Below are 12977 nucleotides of genomic sequence, written 5' to 3'. Positions count from 1 at the left end.
GTGTGTGCAGAGGTACAGGTGTGCGTGCAGGTGTGAGTGCAGGTGCGGGTGTGTGTACACAGGGGAAAGTGTGTATAGAGGCAGGTATGTGTAGGTATGTGTGCAGGTGTGTGCACAGGTACAGGTGTGTGTGCAGGTGTGAGTGTACAGGGGTATGTATATAGCTCTAGGTGTGTGTGCACAGGGACATGCATGTATAGGTGCAGGTGTGTGCAGAAGTGTGTGTGCAGGTGTGTGTGCAAGTGCAGTTGTGTGTTCACTGGGGCAAATTCGTGTATAGGTGCAGGTGCGTGCAAGTGCATGTGCAGGTGTGTGTGCAGATGCAGGTGTGTGTTCACAGAGCCAAGTGTGTGTAGAGGTGCAAATGTGTGTGCAGGTGTATTTGGAGGTGTGTGTGCAGGTGCAGGTATGTGCACACAGGGACAAGTGTGTGTATAGGTGCCCGTGTGTGCAGGTGTGTGTGCAGGTGCAGGCCGCATGCAGGAACACTCATGGTTCCACTGCCAACTCATCCACAGCGGCTGTGCCCGCTTACTTCCAGGTCTGAGTGGGGAATGCATCACCATCTAACTGAGTGAGAGGCCCTTCTGAGGAGCCAGTGCCTGCTCACAGAGAAGAGGGGAGATAGAAGGGGACAGGGAAGGAGGGAAGGAGGGAGGAGGAACCTTCTCACACATTCAAGCCTCTTCCACGTGGTCCGACTTGGTACACATCCGGCCTGGCCCTGGCCCTGGCCCTGGGGTCTTACGAGACGGGCCTCGGCCATAGCTGATGATGGGTTTCCCTCCTCGCTCCCTGCTTTCCTCCTGGCCTCTTCCCCCATCCTTCTCAAATGTCCTCTCCTTGAAGATCTCCTGGGACTCCCAGGCAGGAAGGAGCTGCTTCTCCACAAGAGAAGCGGGGAGATAGAAGGGGACAGGCTTCTCCCTGAAGCCTCTGGGCCCCCCTGCGGCAATGTGAGTCCCAGTCTGCCGCCAGGGCCAGAGCCCTCTGCACCCTGGTTCCCGCCCTGGTGTCTATTTAGGACAGTAAAAGGGCTACTTAGATACTAATGAGAATGAGGATTTATTAAATGAAATCTTTTCTATAATAATTTTTTTAATTCTCCAAGTGAGTCTCTTTTCTTTGTTTTCTCAGACAGTGAATATTCTGCAACCAAAATGTCCTGGGAATTCAGAGCCAAAGGCAGCATTCTTAGGAAATGCCTCCCACTCTCCTGCCATGGCTGAGAGCTCTGCTGGGCTCTGGAGCTGCAGGGAAGGTGAATAAGGTTCTGGGGGTGTCAGATGCCAAGGGGTGACCTGAGGAGGAGATGGGCTTTGGAGTGTGTGGCAGCACCCACGGTCAGCAGACAGTTAGGCATGGGGGCTGAGTGGGGAGGAAGGGCTGAGGCGAGGGCGGGGGAGACGGGGCTGGGAGGGCAGGAGTCTTCGGGCACCCCCGAGAGAGCTACAGCTCAGCAGCGTGCAGGAAGGGAGGGCAAAGGGAAGGGAGGGCAAAGGGCCAGGTCAAAATGTCCGATAGAAAGTGGGATGAGAAACAAAATCGAGGTTGAGAGGGAGCAGCAAATAAAAGTACTCAGAGGGATTGGAAAGGGTTTTCTAAATCTACTTCAGTATGCAAAGACAGATGTCATGGGCCTTGGTTTCGCTTTTCCAGTCCAAGCGTCTCCAGGAGCCTGCAGGTCCATTAGAATCAGCTATTTGCAAGTAGCAGAAATGTCCAAAACAATAATCACCTAAATGAGATAGAACTTCATTCCCCCCTCCCATTCATTCCCCCCCCATTCATTGTCCCCTCCCACTCATTCCCCCCCATTCATTCCCCCCTCCCACTTCCTCCTCCTCCCATTTCCTCCTTCTTTCCCCTCCCTTCTTTTCCTCCTCCCTCTTGTCCCTCCCTTTCCTCTTCCCTCATTTCCCCATCTTTCCCTCCCTTCATATACCCTCTCTTTTTCCCCCATCCCTTCCTTCCCCTCCCTTCTTCCCCTCCATTCACTCCTTCCATCCCCTCCTTCCTTCCCCTCCTTCCTTCCCCTCTTCTTCCCCCTTCTTCCCCCCATTCATACCTCCTCCACACTCCCTTCTTTCCCCCTCCACTTTCCCTTCATTCATACCCTCCATTCTTCCCCTCCCTTCATACCTCCCATTCATTCCTCCCTCCCATTCATTAAGGCCAGAGGTAGCCAGTCCAGAACTGAGAGGGCCCTTTCAAGGGTCCAGGACCCAGACGCCTTCTCCCCAGTTGCTGCTGGCCCGATTTCCCTCCCTGAAGTTGTTTTATAGGCCAAGATGGATGCTGGAGCTCTAGCCAACACAGCCACCTTCCAGCCAACAGGAAGTTACTCAAGGGCACGTCCCAGAAGCTCCACAATCTTGGGATCAAATCCAATGTGCTGCCAGGAATTAGTCACACAACCACACCTAGGCTGGGAATGCAGTCTTCACCCTGGGTAGCCACACATCCAGCTAAAACATGCAGGTTGTATCATTAGGAAGGAGGTGAGGATGGATGCCAGGAGACGCCATCAGACTCTGTGGGGCCTGGCCACTGACTCCTCCCCACAGCAAAGTTCCTCCTTTCGAAACTTGCCCTCCTCCCAACCAAAGGAGTCTCTGTCTTTGCAACTCTGAGAAAAAAAAATTATATATATTTGAGACAGTCCTGCTCTGCCGCCCAGGTTGGAGTGCAATGGTGAGCTCTCAGCTTACTGCAACCTCCACCTCCCGGGCTCAAGCGATTCTCCTGCCTCATCCTCCTGAGTAGCTGGGATTACAGGTGTATGCCACCACATCTGGCTGATTTTTGCATTTTTAGTAGAGACGGGGGTTTCACCGTGTTGGTCAGGCTGGTCTTGAACTCCTAACCTCGTGATCTGCCCGCCTTGGCCTCCCAAAGTTCTGGGATTACAGGCGTGAGCCACCGCGCCCAGCTGAGAAAATATTTTTTTATGCTGAATTCCTTACAAATGACACAAGCGATCATACAATTAGCCATGCTTATGTTTTAGGCAATATAAAATTACACATGATTTTAAAATAGGAGATACACCTTCCTCATTCAATCAACAGATGCTGGGGCTTGTGGGAGGCCAGGAAAGGAAGAGGCACTCGTCAAAATGCTCCTGAGATGGTGAGGCAGGGGTTTCCCTTACACTCCCCGCTCCCAAGTGTGTGAAGATAATTCCACCCAGCATTTTCCAAAGCCAACTGGAACGAGTTACTGTAAGCAGTCTTTCCATAAAAGATCACTCTTTGAGAACACTTGTTTTCATATTTGTGCTATTTCTGACATTTTGGGAAGCAAAATTACATGCAAACATTTGTTCTGCAAACCCAAAGTGTGAAGAAAGATGCATTCAAATGCTAAAAAAAAGCTGCGTGCCTCTAGATTTCAAAAATCTTTTTAGTTTTCACAAAGACCCACTGACGAGATCATCATTTCAGCTCATGTTTCCTACAGAGTATCATGTATTTAAAGTCAAAGAAAATGGGACAGACACAGCCGCTGAGGGAGATGCTGTGTTCATTACACAAGTTTTTTTTACATCACTTGGGACCCTGTGAGATGCATCTCCATGGAAGCGGTTTCAGCGTGCCGGCTCTGCTGCCACAATTACTACCATGGGCTTTGAATGTTTATCAAAATATAGTAAATGAAGTCAGAATTTCCTAATAGGATATGAAAACAATGTCAAGTATCTAAATCCTTATTTGATGCCAAATGTCCCGTAGTTGAGAAAAATGGTTTCTTCTGGGAACCAAGTGTTATGAATCAGAGCCTCCTTCTAGAAAGTAACCTGCAGAAATGGACGGTCACAGGGCACACTCCACCTGGGACGCTGGGTGAGTGCCCAGAAGAAAGACCCCAAAGACTGGGAATGAGGTCACCACCTTCCTTCACTGGTCCTGGCTATGACCCGGGTCAGTCTCTTGTGCCTCAGTTTCCCTGTCTATAAAATGGTCTAACTCACTCACCGAGGTGCCTTGAAAACTACTCTATACCAAGCAATGAAACCTCCTCTAAGATGCAGGCAGGATGCATGGGCTCACAAGAGCTGTGCACACAGCAGGGCCCAGGGCTTGTCTGCCAGACTTTTGGGTCAAGACGCAAAAGAAGTGGCTGCAGGAACAGCAGGGGCAAGAGCCCACTGGCCAGAGCACAGCAGCCTGGGAGGCAGGGAGGACCCTCAGGAAGGGTAGGGATGAGGCAGAGGGGTCAGGAATGAGGGGCCACAGTGGGAGCCAGGCCTAGAGGCATCTCCCTGCTGGAGAGGTGGGTGCCACTGGTGGCCCCAGTCAAGGAAGCCCCATCCACCCACTTATGTCCGGAAGGATCCCCTGGCCACAGAGATGAAAAACTGGGGCACAGCCAGGGCCAGCCAGGAAGCCAGAGATTCCCCAGGCAGGAGGTGCTGGCGTGGAGAAGAGGGAATGTGTCCCAGTCGTCTTTATGTTCCAAGCTTTGACTCTGGGGCTTTGCTGACCCTGGAGCCATCACCTCTCCCAGGCCTGGCCAGCACCTAGAGTTAGGAAGCCGCTTACCTGTGAGCAAACCTTCCGTATTAGTCTGTTCTCACGTGCTGATAAAGACAGGCCCAAGCCTGGGTAATTTACACAGGAAAGAGGTTTAATGGACTCACAGGTCCACATGGCTGAGGAGGCCTCACACATGGCAGAGGCGAATGAGGAGCAAAATCACATCTTACATGGCGGCAGGCAAGAGAGTTTGTACAGAGGAACTCCCATTCATAAAACCATGAGATCTCGTGAGACTTATTCACTACCACGAGAACAGTATGGGGGAGGCTGTCCCCATGACTCAGTATCTCCACCTAGCCCCACCCTTGACATGTGGGGATTATTACAATTCAAGGTGAGATTTGGGTGGGGACACAGACAACCCACATCACTTTCCATGTGGAAACCAAACAGGCCAGGGTGCTCTTGCCTCCCGCTCTCCACCTGCCCTGCCCACCCCAGGGCCGGGTATTGGACAGCAGGGGGCAGCTTCTACATGTGCCCTGAGCCCGTGGAACCATAGACTAATCCAGTGAGCCAGCCCTAAGCCTGCTTGCCCTGTCCAGCTGAAATGCCTCCTGACGGGTTCTTCCCACATGGCCCTGTGAAGCCCCATGGAGCTCTGTGTGACCCTGTGTGACCCTGTGTGGCCCTGTGTGACCCTGTGTGCCCCCTGTGGCCCTGTGTGATCCTGTGTGGCCCTGTATGGTCCCATGTAGCTCTGTGTGACCCTGTGTGACCCCATGTGGCCCTGTGTGACCCTGTGTGCCCCCTGTGGCCCTGTGTGATCCTGTGTGGCCCTGTGTGGTCCCATGTAGCTCTGTGTGACCCTGTGTGACCCCATGTGACCCTGTGTGACCTGTGTGACCCTGTATGGCCCCGTGTAGCTTTTTGTGACCCTGTGTGTCCCCGTGTGACCCTGTGTGGCCCTGTGTGGCCTGTGTGACCCTGTGTGGCCCTGTGTGGCCCCTTGTGACCCCGTGTGGCCCCATGTGGCCCCGTGTGGCCTGTGTGGCTCTGTGTGGCCCTGTGTGGCCCCGTGTAGCCTGTGTGGCCTGTGTGGCATGCTGTCCCTCCAGTCCCCCATCTTGGGCACTGTGGGGAAGAAAATCTCTTGTCAGTGGGCGTCATCTCCTGACATGTTGGCCTTGCCATACCTGAATAATAATAAAACCTGCATTTTCAAACAAGGTTGGGCCATCAGGAAATGCAAATGGGTGTGAAGGTGAGAGGCACGTTTCTGCTGTTTTAAGACACCCACTTTGTGGTAATTTGTTACAATAGCTCTAAGAAGCGAGTACACTGGCCAAGGTAAAATTCTGTCATTAGTTCCATGCAAACACGAGCAAACTACAAACTACAGAATCCCCCAACCCTGAGGCTCACTCCGGGCCAGACCCCGGAACCGCAGCTGTGTCCCTTCAAAGGAGCTCCATCCGGGGGGAACGAGCCATCTTCCGACCCCAACTCAGAAGAGAAGACTCGAGTCACAGATTTTATTAAATTAGGAAGGTTTTGTGGCAACCTTTTCTGTTTTTTAAATTTGTATCTGCAACTGTCATACAGTGAATGAAACCAATGAATTTAGAACCTGGAAGTTTGAGAGGTAGCCCCTGTGGTGGGGCAGGCGCAGGATTTCGAGGCATAAACCTGGTTTCCAACCTCAGTGCTGTTCCTGGCCTCCTCTGACACCTTGGGCTGTGTTGTGCAACCTGCGGAGATTCAATGTCCTCCTCTGAAAACTGGGATTAACACCTCCTTATGGAGTTAATAAACAAGAAGATAATTCACGTGAAAGTACCCAGGTCACCGCTGATGCTAGAATGCTGACACCAGCCCCGCCACAAACGTGGCCACAGTGACCAGATGGACCACATCCTTCTTATTAAGGTACAAAGTAAACGTCTGAGCAAACGTTTTCATTTGTAGCCTTTCTGGAAATCAGAAAAAGCCTAAATTGTAGGCAAGTACCCATATTATTTCCTGTTAGTTTATCAGTGTGGATTTTCAACTAAATTTAAATGATAATTCATCTTAGATGAGAAATAAAAGGGAAAGTGAAAGTTACAATTGATTCCGTTTTTTAAAAATTTGTGAAGTGCATTAAGATATCTGGAGAGAGAACAGGCACGCGTTTTTAAAAATATAAGTTTGGGGTTTTCTCCTTCGGCTATGTCCGTGTAAGCTGCTACTAGACAAGATTCCTGAGAATTTTTTTTTTTATGTTTTGATGACCTATCTTGGAGAATGAACAAAAGCTGGTAAATTGGGGATGGGAGGCAAGCCTTGTAAGAAGAGATATACGCAGGGAACTGTCCCATTTTGTAGCTTCGAGCCAGAGGTTAGAACCACACAGAGTGGCAAACACTATGACAGAAAATCCACTGAAGGGTAAGGGGGAACCCTAAAAAGAGAAAAGACGTGAAGAGGAATCCCAGATTCTGTACATAAGCTCTATCCATGTCACGTCACTGGTTAACACCAGGATCACCAGGTATGGAGTGACCCAAAGCAGCTCAGCCAAGGACTGAACTGAACCAAAACAGAGGCTGCCACCCAGGAGACAGAGTTCACACGTGAGTCAGATCCAACCAAACAGCACTAAAGGGAAGCCACCAGCATTCACTGAGGGAACGTGCACTCCAGATCCTCCTACGTCCCACGTGAAGAACAGGGAGACGTGACCCAATCTCAAAGAACAAGACGACCAACCAAGCTAAGCCCTGAGGAGCCAATGCCAAGACAGCAGATGTGGGCTGTAAGGTGGCCATTCCAGCTATGCTTAGAGCAAAGAAAACATACTCACAATAAATAAAAAGATGGGAAATATTAGCAGAGAAAAAGAAACTACTAAAAAGAACCCAGTGAAAAACTAACATTGAAAAATACAGTATCTGAAAACACAAATGTACTGGGTTGGCCTAACAGCAGAACGGCAACGACAAATGAATCAAAATGCAAGACAGATCATTCGAAATTGCTCAATATAAAGAAGAAAGAGGGAATTTTTTAAAAAAGTGAACAGAACCTCAGAAACCTATGGGACAATATCAAAAGGCTTATATATCTGTAGTAGGAGCTCCAGAAGAAGAAATGAGAAAAACATGTACATCATAATTGATTTTCAGGAAAACAGTAATAAAGACAAAATTTCAAAAGCAAATAAATATACAAACAAAATAAAAACTTGTTGAGTTAGAATTCTATATTTATCAGGGGAAAAATCCTACAAAACAAAGGTAAAATAAAAAAGTTTTTTATACAAATCAAATCCAAAAGATTGGTTGCAAACAGCTCTGCACTGCAAAAAATATTAGTAAAATTTCTTCAGAAGGCAGAAAAGTGGTACAAGAAGGAAACTCAAATCTCAAGAGAGCAATGAAAGTGCTTGAAATGGCAAACACACAGATAAATACAAAAACCTCTTAATTTTTTTTAAATCTCTTGAAAAGACTTTGTTCAAGACAAAAAAATTATATATTGTGGGGCCTACAGCATATATAAGAGTGAAATGTATGCAAGCACTAGCCTAAAGGATGAAAAGGGAAGTGAAAGTGTAATACTGCAAAGGTCTTCAATTACATGTGAAGCAGTATATTATTTAAAATGTCTTCCAATAATACACATATTAATAGCAGATACTAAAAAGTTAAAACAAAGAGGTATAGCTGATGAGCCAATGGTGGACATAAAATACTAAATTAATCTAGAAGAATGCAGTTAAAGAGTAAATCAAAAGACCAGATAAGACAATAGAAAACAAATAGCAAGGTTGTATATTTAAATCTAACCATATTAACACATCAAATATGGATGATCTAAACATGCCTATTAAAAGACAAAGATTTTAAGATTAGATAATAAAGCAAGATCCAACTCTATGCTGTGTACAAGAAACCATCTTTAAATATAAAGCCACAGAAAGATTAAAAGGATGGAAAAATATGCCACACAAACACTAAACCTAAGAAATCTGGAGTGACTGTGTGAATATCAGACAAAGTGTACTTCAGAACAAGAAATGTTACCAGAGGCTGGGCACAGTGGCTCACACCTGTAATCCCAGCACTTTGGGAGGGTGAGGCAGGTGGATCACAAGGTCAGGAGTTCAAGACCAGCCTGACCAACATGGTGAAACCCCATCTCTACTAAAAATACAAAAATTAGCTGGGCACGGTGGTGCGCACCTGTAATCCCAGCTACTCGGGAGGCTGAGGCAGGAGAATCACTTGAAGCCAGGAGGTAGAGGTTCCAGTGAGCCGAGATTGTGCCACTGCACTCCGGCCTGGGCAACAGAGTGAGACTCTGTCTAAAAACAAAAAGAAAAAAAAAGAAAAGAAAAGAAAAAAAAAAAGAAATGTTACCAGAGTAAAAGAGAGACATAACACAATGATGGAAAGGGTGATTCACCAGGAAGACAGAGTAATTTCAAATATATATGTACCTAATAACATAGCTTCAAAATATATGAAGCAAAGACTAACAGTATTGAAAGGTGAAATAAACAAATCCACAATTATAGTTGGTCTTTCAGTCATTCATATAACAGTAACAGAAAAGCACAAAGATACAGGAAGCTTGAACAAAACTATTAACCAATGGAGTTGACTGGCATTCAGAGAACACTCCACACAAAAACAAGAGAACATTTTCTTATAATATGCACCTGAACAGTCATAAACACAGACTATAAAAGGATTGAAATCATACAGAGTATGTATTGTGACCACAAATAAATTATAATAAAAATTGACTGGAAATTCTCCAAACATTTGGAAATTAACATATAACAAAAAAGCCACAGGAATCAAAGAAGAAACCACATGAGAAAAGATGGAGTACATTGAAAACTGAACGAAAATGAAAAACCAGCATGCCAACGTTTGTGGAATGCAGACATGGCAGAACTTAGAAAGAAATTTGTGGTATTACATGAGGCAGGTCTAAAATCAATGGTCTATGCTTCCAACTTAAGAAAGTAGGAACGGAAGAGCAAATTAAACCTAAAAGAGGGAGAGAAAAGAAAATGATAAAGATAAAGACAGAAATCAACAAAAATAGAAAACAGAAACGTAATAGGAAAAAAAAATCAATGAATTCAAAAGGCAGCTATTTCTGAAGATCAATAACAAAATACACCTCTAGCCAAAGTGATCAAGAAAAAGGAAGATACAAATTACCAATATTATAAATGTGAACAAGGGATATCAGTCTAGATCCTATAGATATTAAAAGGATAAAAGGGATTATGATAAACAATTTTATGCCAATAAATCAATAACTTAGATAAAATAGACAAATTCCTTGAACTATCTAAGTTACTAAAAAAATTTAGGTTTTTAGATGGAAGAAATAGAAAAGATGAATAACACCTATCTAATGAAGCATTCAAATTCATAATCTTTAAATCTTTCTGAAAAAGAAAACTATCATTCCAGATAGCTTCATTGATGATCTCTATCAAACATTTAAGGAAGCTATAATACTAACCCTACTCACTCTTTATTTAGAAATAGAGAATTTGGAATACTTCCTAACTCATGTTTTAAAGATAGTATTATCCTCTTTAGAAAGTCAGGCAAAGACATTATAAGAAAGGGAAACTACGGCCAATATTTCTCATGAACATAGACACAAACATCTTTAACATAAACTTATCGATTTAAATTCAGTAATAAATCAATTGTGTAGTATGGTTAAGTAAGGCCTATCCAGAAAAACAAGGTTGGTTTAAAATTGGAATATGAACCAATTTAATTCACCATATTCACAGGATTAAGAAGACAATTTTAAGATAATCTCAAAAGACGCAAGCAAGATTTTTGGCCAAAATGGTAAAAACTACTCAGTAAACTAGGAATAGAAGGGAAAACCCTCGTCCTTTTTCAGGGCATCTGTGAAAACCCACAGCTCACGTCAAGACTGGGCACTGGGTACTAACAATCCCCAAGATTGTTAACAAGACAAGATGCCCAGTCTCAGCACTCTGTCCAACATTCTGTAGACTGTCACAGCCAGTGGAACAAGAGGAAACGCAAACAACGAAAGGCATATGTGTTGCTGGTGAAGGAAGAAATAAAGCTCCTTATTTACAGGTATTAGGATTGTGAAATGGGGAAAATCCTAAAGAATCTACAAAAAAAAAAGTCACTAGAACTAATAAATGAATTTAGCAAGGTTAATACCTACAAAGTAAATCTATAAAATCAGTTGTATTTCTATATACGAGCAACAAACTTCTGGAAATTGAAATTAAGAAGCAGTATCATTTACAACAGCATGAAAACATGAAATAGGAACAGAATTAGAAAAACCTATGTCAGACCTATGCAGTGAAAATTATAAAACGTTGCTAAGGGAAATTAAAGAAAACCTAAATAAATGATCTCTACACCATGCTCATGGATGGATAACTCCATATTGCTAAGATGGCAATTTTCCCAAATTAATCAATAGATTCAACACAATCTCATTAAAAATCCCACCAACCTTTTGTTTGTTTGTTCCTGGATACTTCAGTTTCTTGACAAAATGATTCTAAAATTTTGGCCGGGCATGGTGGCTCACACCTATAATCCCAGCACTTTGGGAGGCCAAGGCAGGCGGATTACCTGAGGTCAGGAGTTTGAGACCAGCCTGGCCAACATGGTGAAACCCCATCTCTACTAAAAATACAAAATTAGCTGGGTGTGGTGGCTAATGCCTGTAGTCCCAGCTACTCGGGAGGCTGAGGCAGGAGAATCACTTGAACCTGGGAGGCGGAGGCTGCTGGGAGCCGAGATCGGGTCACTGTACTCCAGTGCAATGCAGTCTAATTTCAAGACTTCATATAAAGCTTTAGTAATCAGGATAGTGTGATGTTGGCAGTTGCAGATGTACAGTTCAATGGAACAAAATACAGAGTCCAGGAACAGGCTCAACTATACATACATGGCCACTTAATCTTTTTACAAAGTTGTCAATGGAGAAAAAATATTCCCTTCAACAAATGGTACTGAAACAGTTGAATATTCAGACGAAAATATTTGAAACTAAAAAAGCCTCTGCCTCCACTTTACTTTATGCCGTGTACAAATGTCAACTCGAAGTGGAATACAGACCTACATGGTAAAGCCAAAACTGTAAAACTTCTGAAATAAGAAAATCGGAATGACCTTGACGCAGGTAAATATTTATAAAAGAGGATACCAAAGCCATGATCCCTAAAAGAAAACGCTGATAAATCGACTTCATCAAAATTTAAAATATCTGCTCTTTGAAAGACACTATCACTGCTTAATAAACCATCTCAGTCCGTAGTGACTGAGAACCACCACAATTTTCTGTTTGTCGTGATTCTGGGTTGAATAGGAAGTCCATCCACTGTACGTGATGGAGTCCCTCACTCTGGGGCTGTGCACTCCTCAGCTGGAACAGCCACAGGTCCTCTTGTACCCTGGGGTCTGTCTTCATACAACCTCTACACAATCAGTAGTGGTTCTCCATATAATCCATACTGTCAAGAGTAATTTTTTTTTGAGACAGCGTCTCGCTCTGTTCTTGCCCAGGGTGGAGTACAGTGGCGTGATCTTGGCTTACTGCAACCTCTGTCTCCCAGGTTCAAGCAATCCTCCTGCCTTAGCCTCCCGAGTAGCTGGGACTACGGGCGTGTGCCACCACACCTGGCTAATTGTCATATTTTTAGTAGAGACGGGGTTTTGCCATGTTGCCCAGGCTATTCTTGAACTCCTGACCTCAGATGATCCGCCCACCTCGGCCTCCCAAAGTGCTGAGATTACAGGCGTGAGCCACTGTGCCCGGCCCAAGAGTAATTTTTGAAACGATTATTATACCACTGCAGAAGTATGAAGCATCAAGGAATTAACAAAAATACAGAATCTTTATGTAGAAAAATTTTAAATGCTACCAAAGGGCATGAAAGAACATCTAAATAAATGGTAGAATAACCATGTTGGTGAAAAATCGTTCTCAAAATTATAAAGTGTCCATGCCACATCATCCATTTAAAAAAATGTTTTGGTTTTTTTTTTTGTATTTTCTAGTGCTTTGAAGCCTCGGAGCCTCGCTGGCCCTTCGAGGGCCCCTCCCAGGGCCAGCCAGCTCTTACCTGTTAGGTAACATGGGGTACCTTAAAATGGCGCCGTACCTTAAGATGGGGCCGGTTCCGGGTTCTTCTCCCCTCCTTGACCGGGCACTGTCTGAACCCGCCAAAGGAGGGCCAATCAGAAAGAAGCATCTCCCGCCTTCCCTTGGGCCCGCCCCTAGCCCAATCCACGTAGGCCCAAGGGATATAAAACCCAGCACACCAGCAGCCCTCTCTCTCTTCTCTCTCTTCTCTTCCTTCTCCGCTCGACACCTCCAATAAAGATCTCTTGACCGCGACCGGTGTAGTTTGGTCTCCGCCCGGCCCCTTTCATTACTGAAGGAACATTCTTACGGAACGGGGAGAATGAACAG

The sequence above is a fragment of the Hylobates moloch genome, unplaced genomic scaffold, assembly GCF_009828535.3.
Source record: "Hylobates moloch isolate HMO894 unplaced genomic scaffold, HMol_V3 SCAFFOLD_17, whole genome shotgun sequence".
Classification (NCBI taxonomy): Eukaryota; Metazoa; Chordata; class Mammalia; order Primates; family Hylobatidae; genus Hylobates; species Hylobates moloch.
Note: the sequence above shows the minus strand (reverse complement) of the source record.